This window comes from Rutidosis leptorrhynchoides, chromosome 11, assembly GCF_046630445.1.
Source record: "Rutidosis leptorrhynchoides isolate AG116_Rl617_1_P2 chromosome 11, CSIRO_AGI_Rlap_v1, whole genome shotgun sequence".
In the NCBI taxonomy this organism is placed as follows: domain Eukaryota; kingdom Viridiplantae; phylum Streptophyta; class Magnoliopsida; order Asterales; family Asteraceae; genus Rutidosis; species Rutidosis leptorrhynchoides.
The window spans coordinates 282,283,988-282,299,557 of record NC_092343.1 but is presented as its reverse complement, the minus strand read 5'-3'; positions in this window follow the sequence as shown (position 1 = coordinate 282,299,557).

The following is a 15,570-nucleotide window of genomic DNA, read 5'->3' as shown; positions in this document are numbered from 1 at the left end:
ACAACGGAGGACGGTATTTTGACAAAAATCAGAGAAGGAATGATAATTCAAATGGAGGATGGAGAGGAAACAATCACCCTAATGATTTCCACCACAACAGAAGGCCAATCGAAAGGCACCCGTTGATAATGGCGCGTACTAAAACGCCGAAAGAGATCCTTTTCACTGAACCAATTCGGACCACTTTCAATGCTCCAGCACCTATGGAAGAGAGGGAGGGTCCAAAGAGTGAGTTGTGGTGTGATTTCCATGAGGCTTGGGGCCATGATACGGACAATTGCAAATCTTTGATGAGAGAAATTATAGCAAAAATCAACGCAGGAGAATTGAATCATTTGTTGCCTGGAAAACAGTACAGGAGGAATGATTCTCGCAGGAAATTTGCGTGGCAAAGGAATGATGGTAGCAGAGGACGCCGTGGAGAGAACAGAAGAGAGCAGCATGGCGGAAGAGATAATCGGAACCAACCGCAGTACGAAGAACGGATCACAGAGCGTGAGACAACTCCAGAAGTTGTAATCAGGATGGTTTGGATTAACGATGGTCATTATGAAGAAGGTGAATCATCAAACAGCAATTTGGACAGCTGGAGATATGCCCCAATTATCTTTTAGCCAATTCAGAATTGGGCGTTGTCCGTCCAACAAGTGATCATTTCAGCAGAGATAGCAAATAAGTTTGTCAATTGTATCTACATAGATACAGGAAGTGAAGCTGACATCATCTACTGGTATTGTTTGAGAACTTTTCCAAGGCATGTGCAGAGCAGAGCTAGGCAAACGTGGTTGAAAGTTTCTGGACTAACAGGAGCACCGATAAATGCCATGGGGCAGATTCGTTTGGAAGTTGTTATGAGCACATTTCCACTATTGAGAGCAGAAAAGATTGACTTTACTATTCTAGATGAAAATTCTCGATTCAATGTCCTTTTTGGGCGGACAGCGATAGCAAAATTTGGCGCCATAACATCAACAGCCCATGCAGAGGTCAGATTCCCCACTCCAAATGGAGTCGCAGCCATACATTCACAGTATGTGCAGCCAACAAGGGAAAGATCAACGTTTGCAAATGGGCCAGAAGGCAGAATGAATCAGAGAAGGCGTGATAGGTTATTCAGCGAGGAAGAAGTTCAGGAGTTTTTCATTCCGTAAGCAAGTGTGAAGGTCAGACAGCGCTGGGTGAAATGTCCCGTTCTTATTGATTAAAAACGTTCCATATTAATTGATATCGTTGCGAGGTTTTGACCTCTATATGAGACGTTTTTCAAAGACTGCATTCATTTTTAAAACAAACCATAACCTTTATTTCATAGATAAAGGTTTTAAAAAGCTTTACGTAGATTATCAAATAATGATAATCTAAAATATCCTGTTTACACACGACCATTACATAATGGTTTACAATACAAATATGTTACAACAAAATAAGTTTCTTGAATGCAGTTTTTACACAATATCATACAAGCATGGACTCCAAATCTCGTCCGTATTTAAGTATGCGATAGCGGAAGCTCTTAATAATCACCTGAGAATAAACATGCTTAAAATGTCAACAAAAATGTTGGTGAGTTATAGGTTTAACCTATATATATCAAATCATAATAATAGACCACAAGATTTCATATTTCAATACACATCCCATACATAGAGATAAAAATCATTCATATGGTGAACACCTGGTAACCGACATTAACAAGATGCATATATAAGAATATCCCCATCATTCCGGGACACCCTTCGGATATGATATAAATTTCGAAGTACTAAAGCATCCGGTACTTTGGATGGGGTTTGTTAGGCCCAATAGATCTATCTTTAGGATTCGCGTCAATTAGGGTGTCTGTTCCCTAATTCTTAGATTACCAGACTTAATAAAAAGGGGCATATTCGATTTCGATAATTCAACCATAGAATGTAGTTTCACGTACTTGTGTCTATTTTGTAAATCATTTATAAAACCTGCATGTATTCTCATCCCAAAAATATTAGATTTTAAAAGTGGGACTATAACTCACTTTCACAGATTTTTACTTCGTCGGGAAGTAAGATTTGGCCACTGGTTGATTCACGAACCTATAACAATATATACATATATATCAAAGTATGTTCAAAATATATTTACAACACTTTTAATATATTTTGATGTTTTAAGTTTATTAAGTCAGCTGTCCTCGTTAGTAACCTACAACTAGTTGTCCACAGTTAGATGTACAGAAATAAATCGATAAATATTATCTTGAATCAATCCACGATCCATTGTATACGTATCTCAGTATTGATCACAACTTAAACTATATATATTTTAGAATCAACCTCAACCCTGTATAGCTAACTCCAACATTTACATATAGAGTGTCTATGGTTGTTCCGAAATATATATAGATGTGTCGACATGATAGGTCGAAACATTGTATATGTGTCTATGGTATCTCAAGATTACATAATATACAATACAAGTTGATTAAGTTATGGTTGGAATAGATTTGTTACCAATTTTCACGTAGCTAAAATGAGAAAAATTATCCAATCTTGTTTTACCCATAACTTCTTCATTTTAAATCCGTTTTGAGTGAATCAAATTGCTATGGTTTCATATTGAACTCTATTTTATGAATCTAAACATAAAAAGTATAGGTTTATAGTAGAAAAAATAAGTTACAAGTCGTTTTTGTAAAGGTAGTCATTTTAGTCGAAAGAACGACGTCTAGATGACCATTTTAGAAAACATACTTCCACTTTGAGTTTAACCATAATTTTTGGATATAGTTTCATGTTCATAATAAAAATTATTTTCTCAGAATAACAACTTTTAAATCAAAGTTTATCATAGTTTTTAATTAACTAACCTAAAACAGCCCGCGGTGTTACTACGACGGCGTAAATCCGATTTTACGGTGTTTTTCGTGTTTCCAGGTTTTAAATCATTAAGTTAACATATCATATAGATATATAACATGTGTTTATTTGATTTTAAAAGTCAAGTTAGAAGGATTAACTTTTGTTTGCGAACAAGTTTAGAATTAACTAAACTATGTTCTAGTGATTACAAGTTTAAACCTTCGAATAAGATAGCTTTATATGTATGAATCGAATGATGTTATGAACATCATTACTACCTTAAGTTGCTTGGATAAACCTACTGGAAAAGAAAAAAATGGATCTAGCTTCAACGGATCCTTGGATGGCTCGAAGTTCTTGAAGCAGAATCATGACACGAAAACAAGTTCAAGTAAGATCATCACTTGAAATAAGATTGTTATAGTTATAGAAATTGAAGTAAAGTTTGAATATGATTATTACTTTGTATTAGAATGATAACCTACTGTAAGAAACAAAGATTTCTTGAGGTTGGATGATCACCTTACAAGATTGGAAGTGAGCTAGCAAACTTGAAAGTATTCTTGATTTTATGTAACTAGAACTTGTAGAATATATGAAGAACACTTAGAACTTGAAGATAGAACTTGAGAGAGATCAATTAGATGAAGAAAATTGAAGAATGAAAGTGTTTGTAGGTGTTTTTGGTCGTTGGTGTATGGATTAGATATAAAGGATATGTAATTTTGTTTTCATGTAAATAAGTCATGAATGATTACTCATATTTTTGTAATTTTATGAGATATTTCATGCTAGTTGCCAAATGATGGTTCCCACATGTGTTAGGTGACTCACATGGGCTGCTAAGAGCTGATCATTGGAGTGTATATGCCAATAGTACATACATCTAAAATCTGTGTATTGTAAGAGTACGAATACGGGTGCATACGAGTAGAATTGTTGATGAAGCTGAACGAGGATGTAATTGTAAGCATTTTTGTTAAGTATAAGTATTTTGATAAGTGTATTGAAGTCTTTCAAAAGTGTATAAATACATATTAACACACTACATGTATATACATTTTAACTGAGTCGTTAAGTCATCGTTAGTCGTTACATGTAAGTGTTGTTTTGAAACCTTTAGGTTAACGATCTTGTTAAATGTTGTTAACCCAATGTTTATAATACCAAATGAGATTTTAAATTATTATATTATCATGATATTATCATGTATGAATATCTCTTAATATGATATATATATACATTAAATATCTTTACAACGATATGTAGTTCATTGTTAATATACTTAATGATATGTTTAATTATCATAGTATCATGTTAACTATATATATATATCCATATATATATCATCATATAGTTTTTACAAGTTTTAACGTTCGTGAATCACCGGTCAACTTGGGTGGTCAATCGTCTATATGAAACATATTTCAATTAATCAAGTCTTAACAAGTTTGATTGCTTAACATGTTGGAAACATTTAATCATGTAAATATCAATCTCAATTAATATATATAAACATGGAAAAGTTCGGGTCACTACAGTACCTACCCGTTAAATAAATTTCGTCCCGAAATTTTAAGCTGTTGAAGGTGTTGACGAATCTTCTGGAAATATATGCGGGTATTTCTTCTTCATCTGATCTTCACGCTCCCAGGTGAACTCGGGTCCTCTACGAGCATTCCATCAAACCTTAACAATTGGTATCTTGTTTTGCTTAAGTCTTTTAACCTCACGATCCATTATTTCGACGGGTTCTTCGATGAATTGAAGTTTTTCGTTGATTTGGATTTCATCTAACGGAATAGTGAGATCTTCTTTAGCAAAACATTTCTTCAAATTCGAGACGTGGAAAGTGTTATGTACAGTCGCGAGTTGTTGAGGTAACTCAAGTCAGTAAGCTACTGGTCCGACACAATCAATAATCTTGAATGGTCCAATATACCTTGGATTTAATTTCCCTCGTTTACCAAATCGAAAAACGCCTTTCCAAGGTGCAACTTTAAGCATGACCATCTCTCCAATTTCAAATTCTATATCTTTTCTTTTAATGTCAGCGTAGCTCTTTTGTCGACTTTGGGCGGTTTTCAACCGTTGTTGAATTTGGATGATCTTCTCGGTAGTTTCTTGTATAATCTCCGGACCCGTAATCTGTCTCTCCCCCACTTCACTCCAACAAATCGGAGACCTGCACTTTCTACCATAAAGTGCTTCAAACGGCGCCATCTCAATGCTTGAATGGAAGCTGTTGTTGTAGGAAAATTCTGCTAACGGTAGATGTCGATCCCAACTGTTTCCGAAATCAATAACACATGCTCGTAGCATGTCTTCAAGTTTTTGTATCATCCTTTCGCTCTGCCCATCAGTTTGTGGATGATAGGCAGTACTCATGTCCAGACGAGTTCCTAATGCTTGCTGTAATGTCTGCCAGAATCTTGAAATAAATCTGCCATCCCTATCAGAGATAATAGAGATTGGTATTCCATGTCTGGAGACGACTTCCTTCAAATACAGTCGTGCTAACTTCTCCATCTTATCATCTTCTCTTATTGGCATGAAGTGTGCTGATTTGGTGAGACGATCAACTATTACCCAAGTAGTATCAAAACCACTTGCAGTCCTTGGCAATTTAGTGATGAAATCCATGGTAATGTTTTCCCATTTCCATTCCGGGATTTCGGGTTGTTGAAGTAGACCTGATGGTTTCTGATGCTCAGCTTTGACCTAAGAACACGTCAAACATTCTCCTACGTATTTAGCAACATCGGCTTTCATACCCGGCCACCAAAAATGTTTCTTGAGATCCTTGTACATCTTCCCCGTTCCAGGATGTATTGAGTATCTGGTTTTATGAGCTTCTCTAAGTACCATTTCTCTCATATCTCCAAATTTTGGTACCCAAATTCTTTCAGCCCTATACCGGGTTCCGTCTTCCCGAATATTAAGATGCTTCTCCGATCCTTTGGGTATTTCATCCTTTAAATTTCCCTCTTTTAAAACTCCTTGTTGCGCCTCCTTTATTTGAGTAGTAAGGTTAGTGTGAATCATTATATTCATAGATTTTACTCGAATGGGTTCTCTGTCCTTTCTGCTTAAGGCATCGGCTACCACATTTGCCTTCCCCGGGTGGTAACGAATCTCAAAGTCGTAATCATTCAACAATTCAATCCACCTACGTTGCCTCATATTCAGTTGTTTCTGATTAAATATGTGTTGAAGACTTTTGTGGTCGGTATATATAATACTTTTGTCCCCATATAAGTAGTGCCTCCAAGTCTTTAATGCAAAAACAACCGCGCCTAATTCCAAATCATGCGTCATATAATTTTGCTCGTGAATCTTCAATTGTCTAGACGCATAAGCAATCACCTTCGTTCGTTGCATTAATACACAACCGAGACCTTGCTATGATGCGTCACAATAAATCACAAAATCATCATTCCCTTCAGGCAATGACAATATAGGTGCCGTAGTTAGCTTTTTCTTCAATAACTGAAACGCTTTCTCTTGTTCATCATTCCATTCAAATTTCTTCCCTTTATGCGTTAATGCAGTCAAGGGTTTTGCTATTCTGGAAAAGTCTTGGATGAACCTTCTGTAGTAACCAGCTAGTCCTAAAAACTGACGTATGTGTTTCGGAGTTTTCGGGGTTTCCCACTTTTCAACAGTTTCTATCTTTGCCGGATCCACCTTAATACCATCTTTGTTCACTATGTGACCGAGGAATTGAACTTCTTCCAACCAAAATGCACACTTTGAAAACTTAGCGTACAATTCTTCCTTCCTCAATACTTCTAACACCTTTCTGAAATGTTCACTGTGTTCTTGGTCATTCTTTGAGTAAATAAGTATGTCATCAATGAAAACAATGACAAACTTGTCAAGGTATGGTCCACACATTCGGTTCATAAGGTCCATGAACACAGCTGGTGCATTAGTTAAACCAAACGGCATGACCATAAACTCGTAATGACCGTAACGTGTTCTGAAAGCAGTCTTTGGAATATCATCTTCTTTCACCCGCATTTGATGATACCCGGAATGTAAGTCAATCTTTGAATAAACAGACGAGCCTTGTAGTTGATCAAATAAGTTGTCGATTCTCGGTAGTGGGTAGCGGTTCTTGATGGTAAGTTTGTTCAACTCTCGGTAGTTGATACACAACCTGAATGTACCATCTTTCTTCTTGATAAACAAAACAGGAGCTCCCCACGGTGATGTGCTTGGTCGAATGAAACCACGCTCTAAAAGTTCTTCTAATTGGCTTTGCAGTTCTTTCATCTCGTTGGGTGCGAGTCTGTAAGGAGCACGAGCTATTGGTGCAGCTCCTGGTACAAGATCTATTTGAAATTCAACGGATCGATGTGGGGGTAATCCCGGTAATTCTTTCGGAAATACATCGGGAAATTCTTTTGCAATGGGAACATCATTGATGCTATTTTCTTCAGTTTGTACTTTCTCGACTTGTGCTAGAACAGCATAGCAACCTTTTCTTATTAGTTTTTGTGCCTTCAAGTTACTAATAAGATGTAGCTTCGTGTTGCCCTTTTCTCCGTACACCATTAAGGGTTTTCCTTTTTCTCGTATAATGCGAATTGCATTTTTAAAACAAACGATCTCTGCTTTCACTTCTTTCAACCAGTCCATACCGATTATCACATCAAAACTCCCTAACTCTACTGGTATCAAATCAATCTTAAATGTTCCGCTAACCAATTTAATTTCTCGATTCCGAGATATATTATCTGCTGAAATTAATTTACCATTTGCTAATTCGAGTAAAAATTTACTATCCAAAGGCGTCAATGGACAACTTAATTTAGCACAAAAATCTCTACTCATATAGCTTCTATCCGCACCCGAATCAAATAAAACGTAAGCAGATTTATTGTCAATAAGAAACGTACCCGTAACAAGCTCCGGGTCTTCCTGTGCCTCTGCCGCATTAATATTGAAAACTCTTCCTCGGCCTTGTCCATTCGTGTTCTCCTGGTTCGGGAAATTTCTAATAATGTGGCCCGGTTTTCCACATTTCTAACAAACTACATTGGCATAACTTTCTCCGACACAACTTGCTCCGCCATTACTCGTTCCGACACCATTTGTTCCTTTCGTTCTATTAACCCCAGGTCCGTAGACCTCACACTTCGCCGCGCTATGACCATTTCTTTTACACTTGTTGCAAAATTTGGTGCAGAACCCCGAGTGATACTTTTCACACCTTTGGCATAGCTGCTTCTGATTGTTGTTGTTGTTGTAGTTATTATTGTTGTTGGGATGATTGTTGTAGTTGCTGTTGTTGTTGTTGTTGTTGTTGGGCCATTTGTTGTAGTTGCGATTGTTGGGATAATTGTTGCGATTATTGTTGTAATTGCTGTTGTTGTTGTATTGGTGATTCTTATCACCGTTTTCCTCCCACTTTCTTTTGACTTGCTTCACATTGGCCTCTTCAGCAGTCTGTTCTTTAATTCTTTCTTCAATCTGGTTCACTAGTTTGTGAGCCATTCTACATGCCTGTTGTATGGAGGCGGGCTCGTGTGAACTTATATCTTCTTGGATTCTTTCCGGTAATCCTTTCACAAACGCGTCGATCTTCTCTTCCTCATCTTCGAATGCTCCCGGACACAATAGGCACAATTCTGTGAATCGTCTTTCGTACGTGGTAATATCAAATCCTTGGGTTCGTAACCCTCTAAGTTCTGTCTTGAGCTTATTGACCTCGGTTCTGGGACGATACTTCTCGTTCATCAAGTGCTTGAATGCTGACCACGGTAGTGCGTACGCATCGTCTTGTCCCACTTGCTCTAGATAGGTATTCCACCATGTTAACGCAGAACCTGTGAAGGTATGCGTAGCGTACTTCACTTTGTCCTATTCAGTACACTTACTTATGGCAAACACCGATTCGACCTTCTCGGTCCACCGTTTCAATCCGATCGGTCCTTCGGTTCCATCAAATTCCAAAGGTTTGCAGGCAGTGAATTCTTTATAGGTGCATCCTACACGATTTCCTGTACTGCTAGATCCAAGGTTATTGTTGGTATGTAGCGCAGCCTGTACTGCGGCTATGTTTGAAGCTAGAAAAGTACGGAATTCCTCTTCATTCATATTCACGGTGTGTCGAGTAGTCGGTGTCATTTCCTTCAAAATAGTCAAATGGAACAAGTTAATCATACAGAATATTAAGAGTAGTTAATAGTATTTCGTAGCATAATATGAACTCATTTATAAAAGCTTTTTCTTCATATTAGCATTTTATAAGTTTAAATTCGGGTAGTACCTACCCGTTAAGTTCATACTTAGTAGCTAATATACAATTCAACTACTACAATTCTATATGAAAAACTGATTATAATAATATTTCGCGTTCAAACTTTTACACAATATTTTACAAACTTACAATACCGCTTATTTTACATATAGCATGAAATATAGCACACAATAAATTTGATACAAGATGGTTGTGAAGATAATTCTAGCTAGTACACAAGTCGTTCAGCAAAGGCAATAAAGACACGTAATTCATACGTCCAGAAACAAGTCATGCATTCTGGTTTTACTAGGATTACTTCCCATCCTTGGTCTTGTGGAACATAACCGTTATGGCCGTTGATAAGACAGTGTGTTGTAACGTCGTCAAAGGGACGAGGGTTACGTAATGTCCAACAGTCCCGTAACAATCTAAAAACCTCATTTCTTACCCCAATTACCGACTCCGTCACTTGTGGAAACGTTTTGTTTAATAGTTGTAGCCCGATGTTCTTGTTCTCACTTTGGTGAGAAGCGAACATTACTAATCCGTAAGCATAACATGCTTCTTTATGTTGCATGTTAGCCGCTTTCTCTAAATCACGAAGTCCAATATTCGGATATATTGAGTCAAAATAATTTCTTAACCCATTACGTAAAATATCATTTGGGTTCCCCGCAATATATGCGTCAAAGTAAACACATCGTAACTTATGGATTTCCCAATGTGATATCCCCCTTCTTTCGAACGAAAGCCTTTTATAAACCAAGGCATTCTTGGAACGTTCTTCGAATGTCTTACAAACTGATCTCGCCTTAAATAGTTGTGCCGAAGAATTCTGACCGACTCTAGACAAGATTTCATCAATCATGTCTCCGGGTAGGTCTCTTAAAATATTGGGTTGTCTATCCATTTTGTGTTTTTATACTGTAAAATAGACAAGAGTTAGATTCATAAAAAAAAATACTTATTAATACAAGCAATTTTTACATATATCATAAAGCATAAGCACACTATATTACATATATTACACCACACGAATACAACTATCTTATTCCGACTCGCTCGTTTCTTCTTCTTCGGTTTTGGTTCGTTTTGCCAAGTTTCTAGGGATATATGATGTTCCCCTAATACTAGCTGTCTTTTTCCACAACGGTTTAGAAAAACCTGGTGGTTTAGAGGTTCCCGGGTCATTGTTACAACTTAAGGGCTTCGGGGGTTGACGATACATATAAAGTTCATCGGGGTTGGAATTAGATTTCTCTATTTTTATGCCCTTTCCCTTATTATTTTCTTTTGCCTTTTTAAATTCAGTTAGGGTAATTTCTATAACATCATCGGAATTCTCGTCGGAATCCGATTCATCGGAGAATTGGTAATCCTCCCTGTATTTTGCTTCCTTGGCGAAAACACCATTGACCATAATTAACCTTGGTCGGTTGGTTGAGGATTTTCTTTTACTTAACCATTTTATTATTTCTCCCACCGGTTCTATTTCTTCATCCGGTTCTGATTCTTCTTCCGGTTCTGATTCTTCTTCCGGTTCCGACTCTTCTTCCGGTTCCTCTTCGGGAACTTGTGAATCAGTCCACGAATCATTCCAATTTACATTTGACTCTTCATTATTATTAGGTGAGTCAATGGGACTTGTTCTAGAGGTAGACATCTATCACATAATATCAAACGCGTTAAGATATTAATATATAATATTCACATGTTAAAAATATATAGTTTCCAACAAAATTTGTTAAGCAATCATTTTTCAAGTAAACACGGTCGAAGTCCAGACTCACTAATGCATCCTAACAAACTCGATAAGACACACTAATGTAAAATTCTGGTTCTCTAAGACCAACGCTCGGATACCAACTGAAATGTCCCGTTCTTATTGATTAAAAACGTTCCATATTAATTGATTTCGTTGCGAGGTTTTGACCTCTATATGAGATGTTTTTCAAAGACTGCATTCATTTTTAAAACAAACCATAACCTTTATTTCATAGATAAAGGTTTTAAAAAGCTTTACGTAGATTATCAAGTAATGATAATCTAAAATATCCTGTTTACACACGACCATTACATAATGGTTTACAATACAAATATGTTACAACAAAATAAGTTTCTTGAATGCAGTTTTTACACAATATCATACAAGCATGGACTCCAAATCTCGTCCTTATTTAAGTATGCGACAGCGGAAGCTCTTAATAATCACCTGAGAATAAACATGCTTAAAACGTCAACAAAAATGTTGGTGAGTTATAGGTTTAACCTATATATATCAAATCATAATAATAGACCACAAGATTTCATATTTCAATACACATCCCATACATAGAGATAAAAATCATTCATATGGTGAACACCTGGTAACCGACATTAACAAGATGCATATATAAGAATATCCCCATCATTCCGGGACACCCTTCGGATATGATATAAATTTCGAAGTACTTAAGCATCCGGTACTTTGGATGGGGTTTGTTAGGCCCAATAGATCTATCTTTAGGATTCGCGTCAATTAGGGTGTCTGTTCCCTAATTCTTAGATTACCAGACTTAATAAAAAGGGGCATATTCGATTTCGATAATTCAACCATAGAATGTAGTTTCACGTACTTGTGTCTATTTTGTAAATCATTTATAAAACCTGCATGTATTCTCATCCCAAAAATATTAGATTTTAAAAGTGGGACTATAACTCACTTTCACAGATTTTTACTTCGTCGGGAAGTAAGACTTGGCCACTGGTTGATTCACGAACCTATAATAATATATACATATATATCAAAGTATGTTCAAAATATATTTACAACACTTTTAATATATTTTGATGTTTTAAGTTTATTAAGTCAGCTGTCCTCGTTAGTAACCTACAACTAGTTGTCCACAGTTAGATGTACAGAAATAAATCGATAAATATTATCTTGAATCAATCCACGACCCAGTGTATACGTATCTCATTATTGATCACAACTCAAACTATATATATTTTGGAATCAACCTCAACCCTGTATAGCTAACTCCAACATTTACATATAGAGTGTCTATGGTTGTTCCGAAATATATATAGATGTGTCGACATGATAGGTCGAAACATTGTATACGTGTCTATGGTATCTCAAGATTACATAATATACAATACAAGTTGATTAAGTTATGGTTGGAATAGATTTGTTACCAATTTTCACGTAGCTAAAATGAGAAAAATTATCCAATCTTGTTTTACCCATAACTTCTTCATTTTAAATCCGTTTTGAGTGAATCAAATTGCTATGGTTTTATATTGAACTCTATTTTATAAATCTAAACAGAAAAAGTATAGGTTTATAGTCGGAAAAATAAGTTACAAGTCGTTTTTGTAAAGGTAGTCATTTCAGTCGAAAGAACGACGTCTAGATGACCATTTTAGAAAACATACTTCCACTTTGAATTTAACCATAATTTTTGGATATAGTTTCACGTTCATAATAAAAATCATTTTCTCAGAATAACAACTTTTAAATCAAATTTATCATAGTTTTTAATTAACTAACCTAAAACAGTCCGCGGTGTTACTACGACGGCGTAAATCCGGTTTTACGGTGTTTTTCGTGTTTCCAGGTTTTAAATCATTAAGTTAGCATATCATATAGATATAGAACATGTGTTAAGTTGATTTTAAAAGTCAAGTTAGAAGGATTAACTTTTGTTTGCGAACAAGTTTAGAATTAACTAAACTATGTTCTAGTGATTACAAGTTTAAACCTTCGAATAAGATAGCTTTATATGTATGAATCGAATGATGTTATGAACATCATTACTACCTTAAGTTCCTTGGATAAACCTACTGGAAAAGAGAAAAATGGATCTAGCTTCAACGGATCCTTGGATGGCCTGAAGTTCTTGAAGCAGAATCATGACACGAAAACAAGTTCAAGTAAGATCATCACTTGAAATAAGATTGTTATAGTTATAGAAATTAAACCAAAGTTTGAATATGATTATTACCTTGTATTAGAATGATAACCTACTGTAAGAAACAAAGATTTCTTGAGGTTAGATGATCACCTTACAAGATTGGAAGTGAGCTAGCAAACTTGAAAGTATTCTTGATTTTATGTAACTAGAACTTGTAGAATATATGAAGAACACTTAGAACTTGAAGATAGAACTTGAGAGAGATCAATTAGATGAAGAAAACTGAAGAATGAAAGTGTTTGTAGGTGTTTTTGGTCGTTGGTGTATGGATTAGATATAAAGGATATGTAATTTTGTTTTCATGTAAATAAGTCATGAATGATTACTCATATTTTTGTAATTTTATGAGATATTTCATGCTAGTTGCCAAATGATGGTTCCCACATATGTTAGGTGACTCACATGGGCTGCTAATAGCTGATCATTGGAGTGTATATACTAATAGTACATACATCTAAAAGCTGTGTATTGTACGAGTACGAATACAGGTGCATACGAGTAGAATTGTTGATGAAACTGAACGAGGATGTAATTGTAAGCATTTTTGTTAAGTAGAAGTATTTTGATAAGTGTATTGAAGTCTTTCAAAAGTGTATAAATACATATTAAAACACTACCTGTATATACATTTTAACTGAGTCGTTAAGTCATCGTTAGTCGTTACATGTAAGTGTTGTTTTGAAACCTTTAGGTTAACGATCTTGTTAAATGTTGTTAACCCAATGTTTATAATATCAAATGAGATTTTAAATTATTATATTATCATGATATTATCATGTATGAATATCTCTTAATATGATATATATACATTAAATGTCTTTACAACGATAATCGTTACATATATGTCTCGTTTAAAAATCATTAAGTTAGTAGTCTTGTTTTTACATATGTAGTTCATTGTTAATATACTTAATGATATGTTTACTTATCATAGTATCATGTTAACTATATATATATATCCATATATATGTCATCATATAGTTTTTACAAGTTTTAACGTTCGTGAATCACCGGTCAACTTGGGTGGTCAATTGTCTATATGAAACATATTTCAATTAATCAAGTCTTAACAAGTTTGATTGCTTAACATGTTAGAAACATTTAATCATGTAAATATCAATCTCAATTAATATATATAAACATGGAAAAGTTCGGGTCACTACACTGGGCGCTCGGCATATAAAGAAGCAATTTGTCAACAAGTTATCAAGAACAGTGTTTATCTTTTCAATAAAGAGCAGTTTCATTTTAGCATTTCAATAAAAGCAGTCTTTTACAATCGTTGTACTCATGCCTGTTTGACATTTGAAGAACACATTTCGAATTATAAGATGAAGCAGCGTTTATCAAACTTACTGTGAACCATTGTGGTTATTTTGCAGTGCATACATTAGCAATTGCATACATTAAACATTCATGATGTGCTAATTAGGCTTGATCCACCTAAAAGTCGTCATCAATCGTTTATGTACTGGACAGTACTGAACAATAATTTTATATTTTTCTTAAACAAAGTGCTGCCCGTGACAAATGTAAAACATTACATTTATAACCTGCCCACAGAAGGATCATATTTTTAAATACCTCCGATGGCGGAAGCTTTTGTGCCGGCCAGTAAAGGCATAAGGGATCGGCTAGAAAACGTTTAAGTTTTACTAGAACGCACCGAGGCATGATACAAAACTCAGATACTTGTCATGACAAGCATTATAAAAAGTTACTTCACAGAAGGAAGTTATATATTTTATGTATGAAGGCAAAATAATTAGCAATTCTTCCTCATATACTTTATGACGGAAGGCGTAAGACGGAGAGTTTATTGATTTATAGTCATTCTTCTAAAACACTTCATAATTCTTCCTCATTAATTTTATGATGGAAGGCATAATCAGACATCGTATTCTTGATACTGCAAGGCATTTACATATGAGTTACCTTATGCACTTTTCAAAATGATTTGCTCAAATTATACACTGTACAATTGTGTATAGAAATTTTATGCTCAGGTGCATAATTGATTGGTTTTAAAGCGTTAAGCATAAAAATATTTGCAACAAGCATATAAGCACACATAGTCATCACAATAAAGTTAGTATATATATATAATGTTAAAGTCAGTAAGAAATTTATTACAAAACATTGTTTGAAATTTTTACAAAGATCAATTAAACTGCACGCCAAGCACATCTTGAGCAGAAGAGTCTTCTTTGCTGCATACTTCATCATAAACATTTATCTTCAGATTTATCAATTTGTTCTTGGCCTCATCAACTTTTTCTTGAGTACCAGGAGGCATAAGTTTGGCAATGGCAGCAGAAGGAGTTTGGTTGGGAGCAAGGCGTTTGAACAGCTTGCCGGTCACATCAGCAATAGCAAGGGCGCAGGCAGCATCAACATAATCATTGTGGGGATTCCCTACAAGACTGGATCCAAGAACCTTAGCTATCAGACCTGGCACACCTTTCTTAAACTCAGCAAAATTGCCCTCGCCTTTCTCCGCCCTCCGGAGTAGCTCAGCAGACTTTTC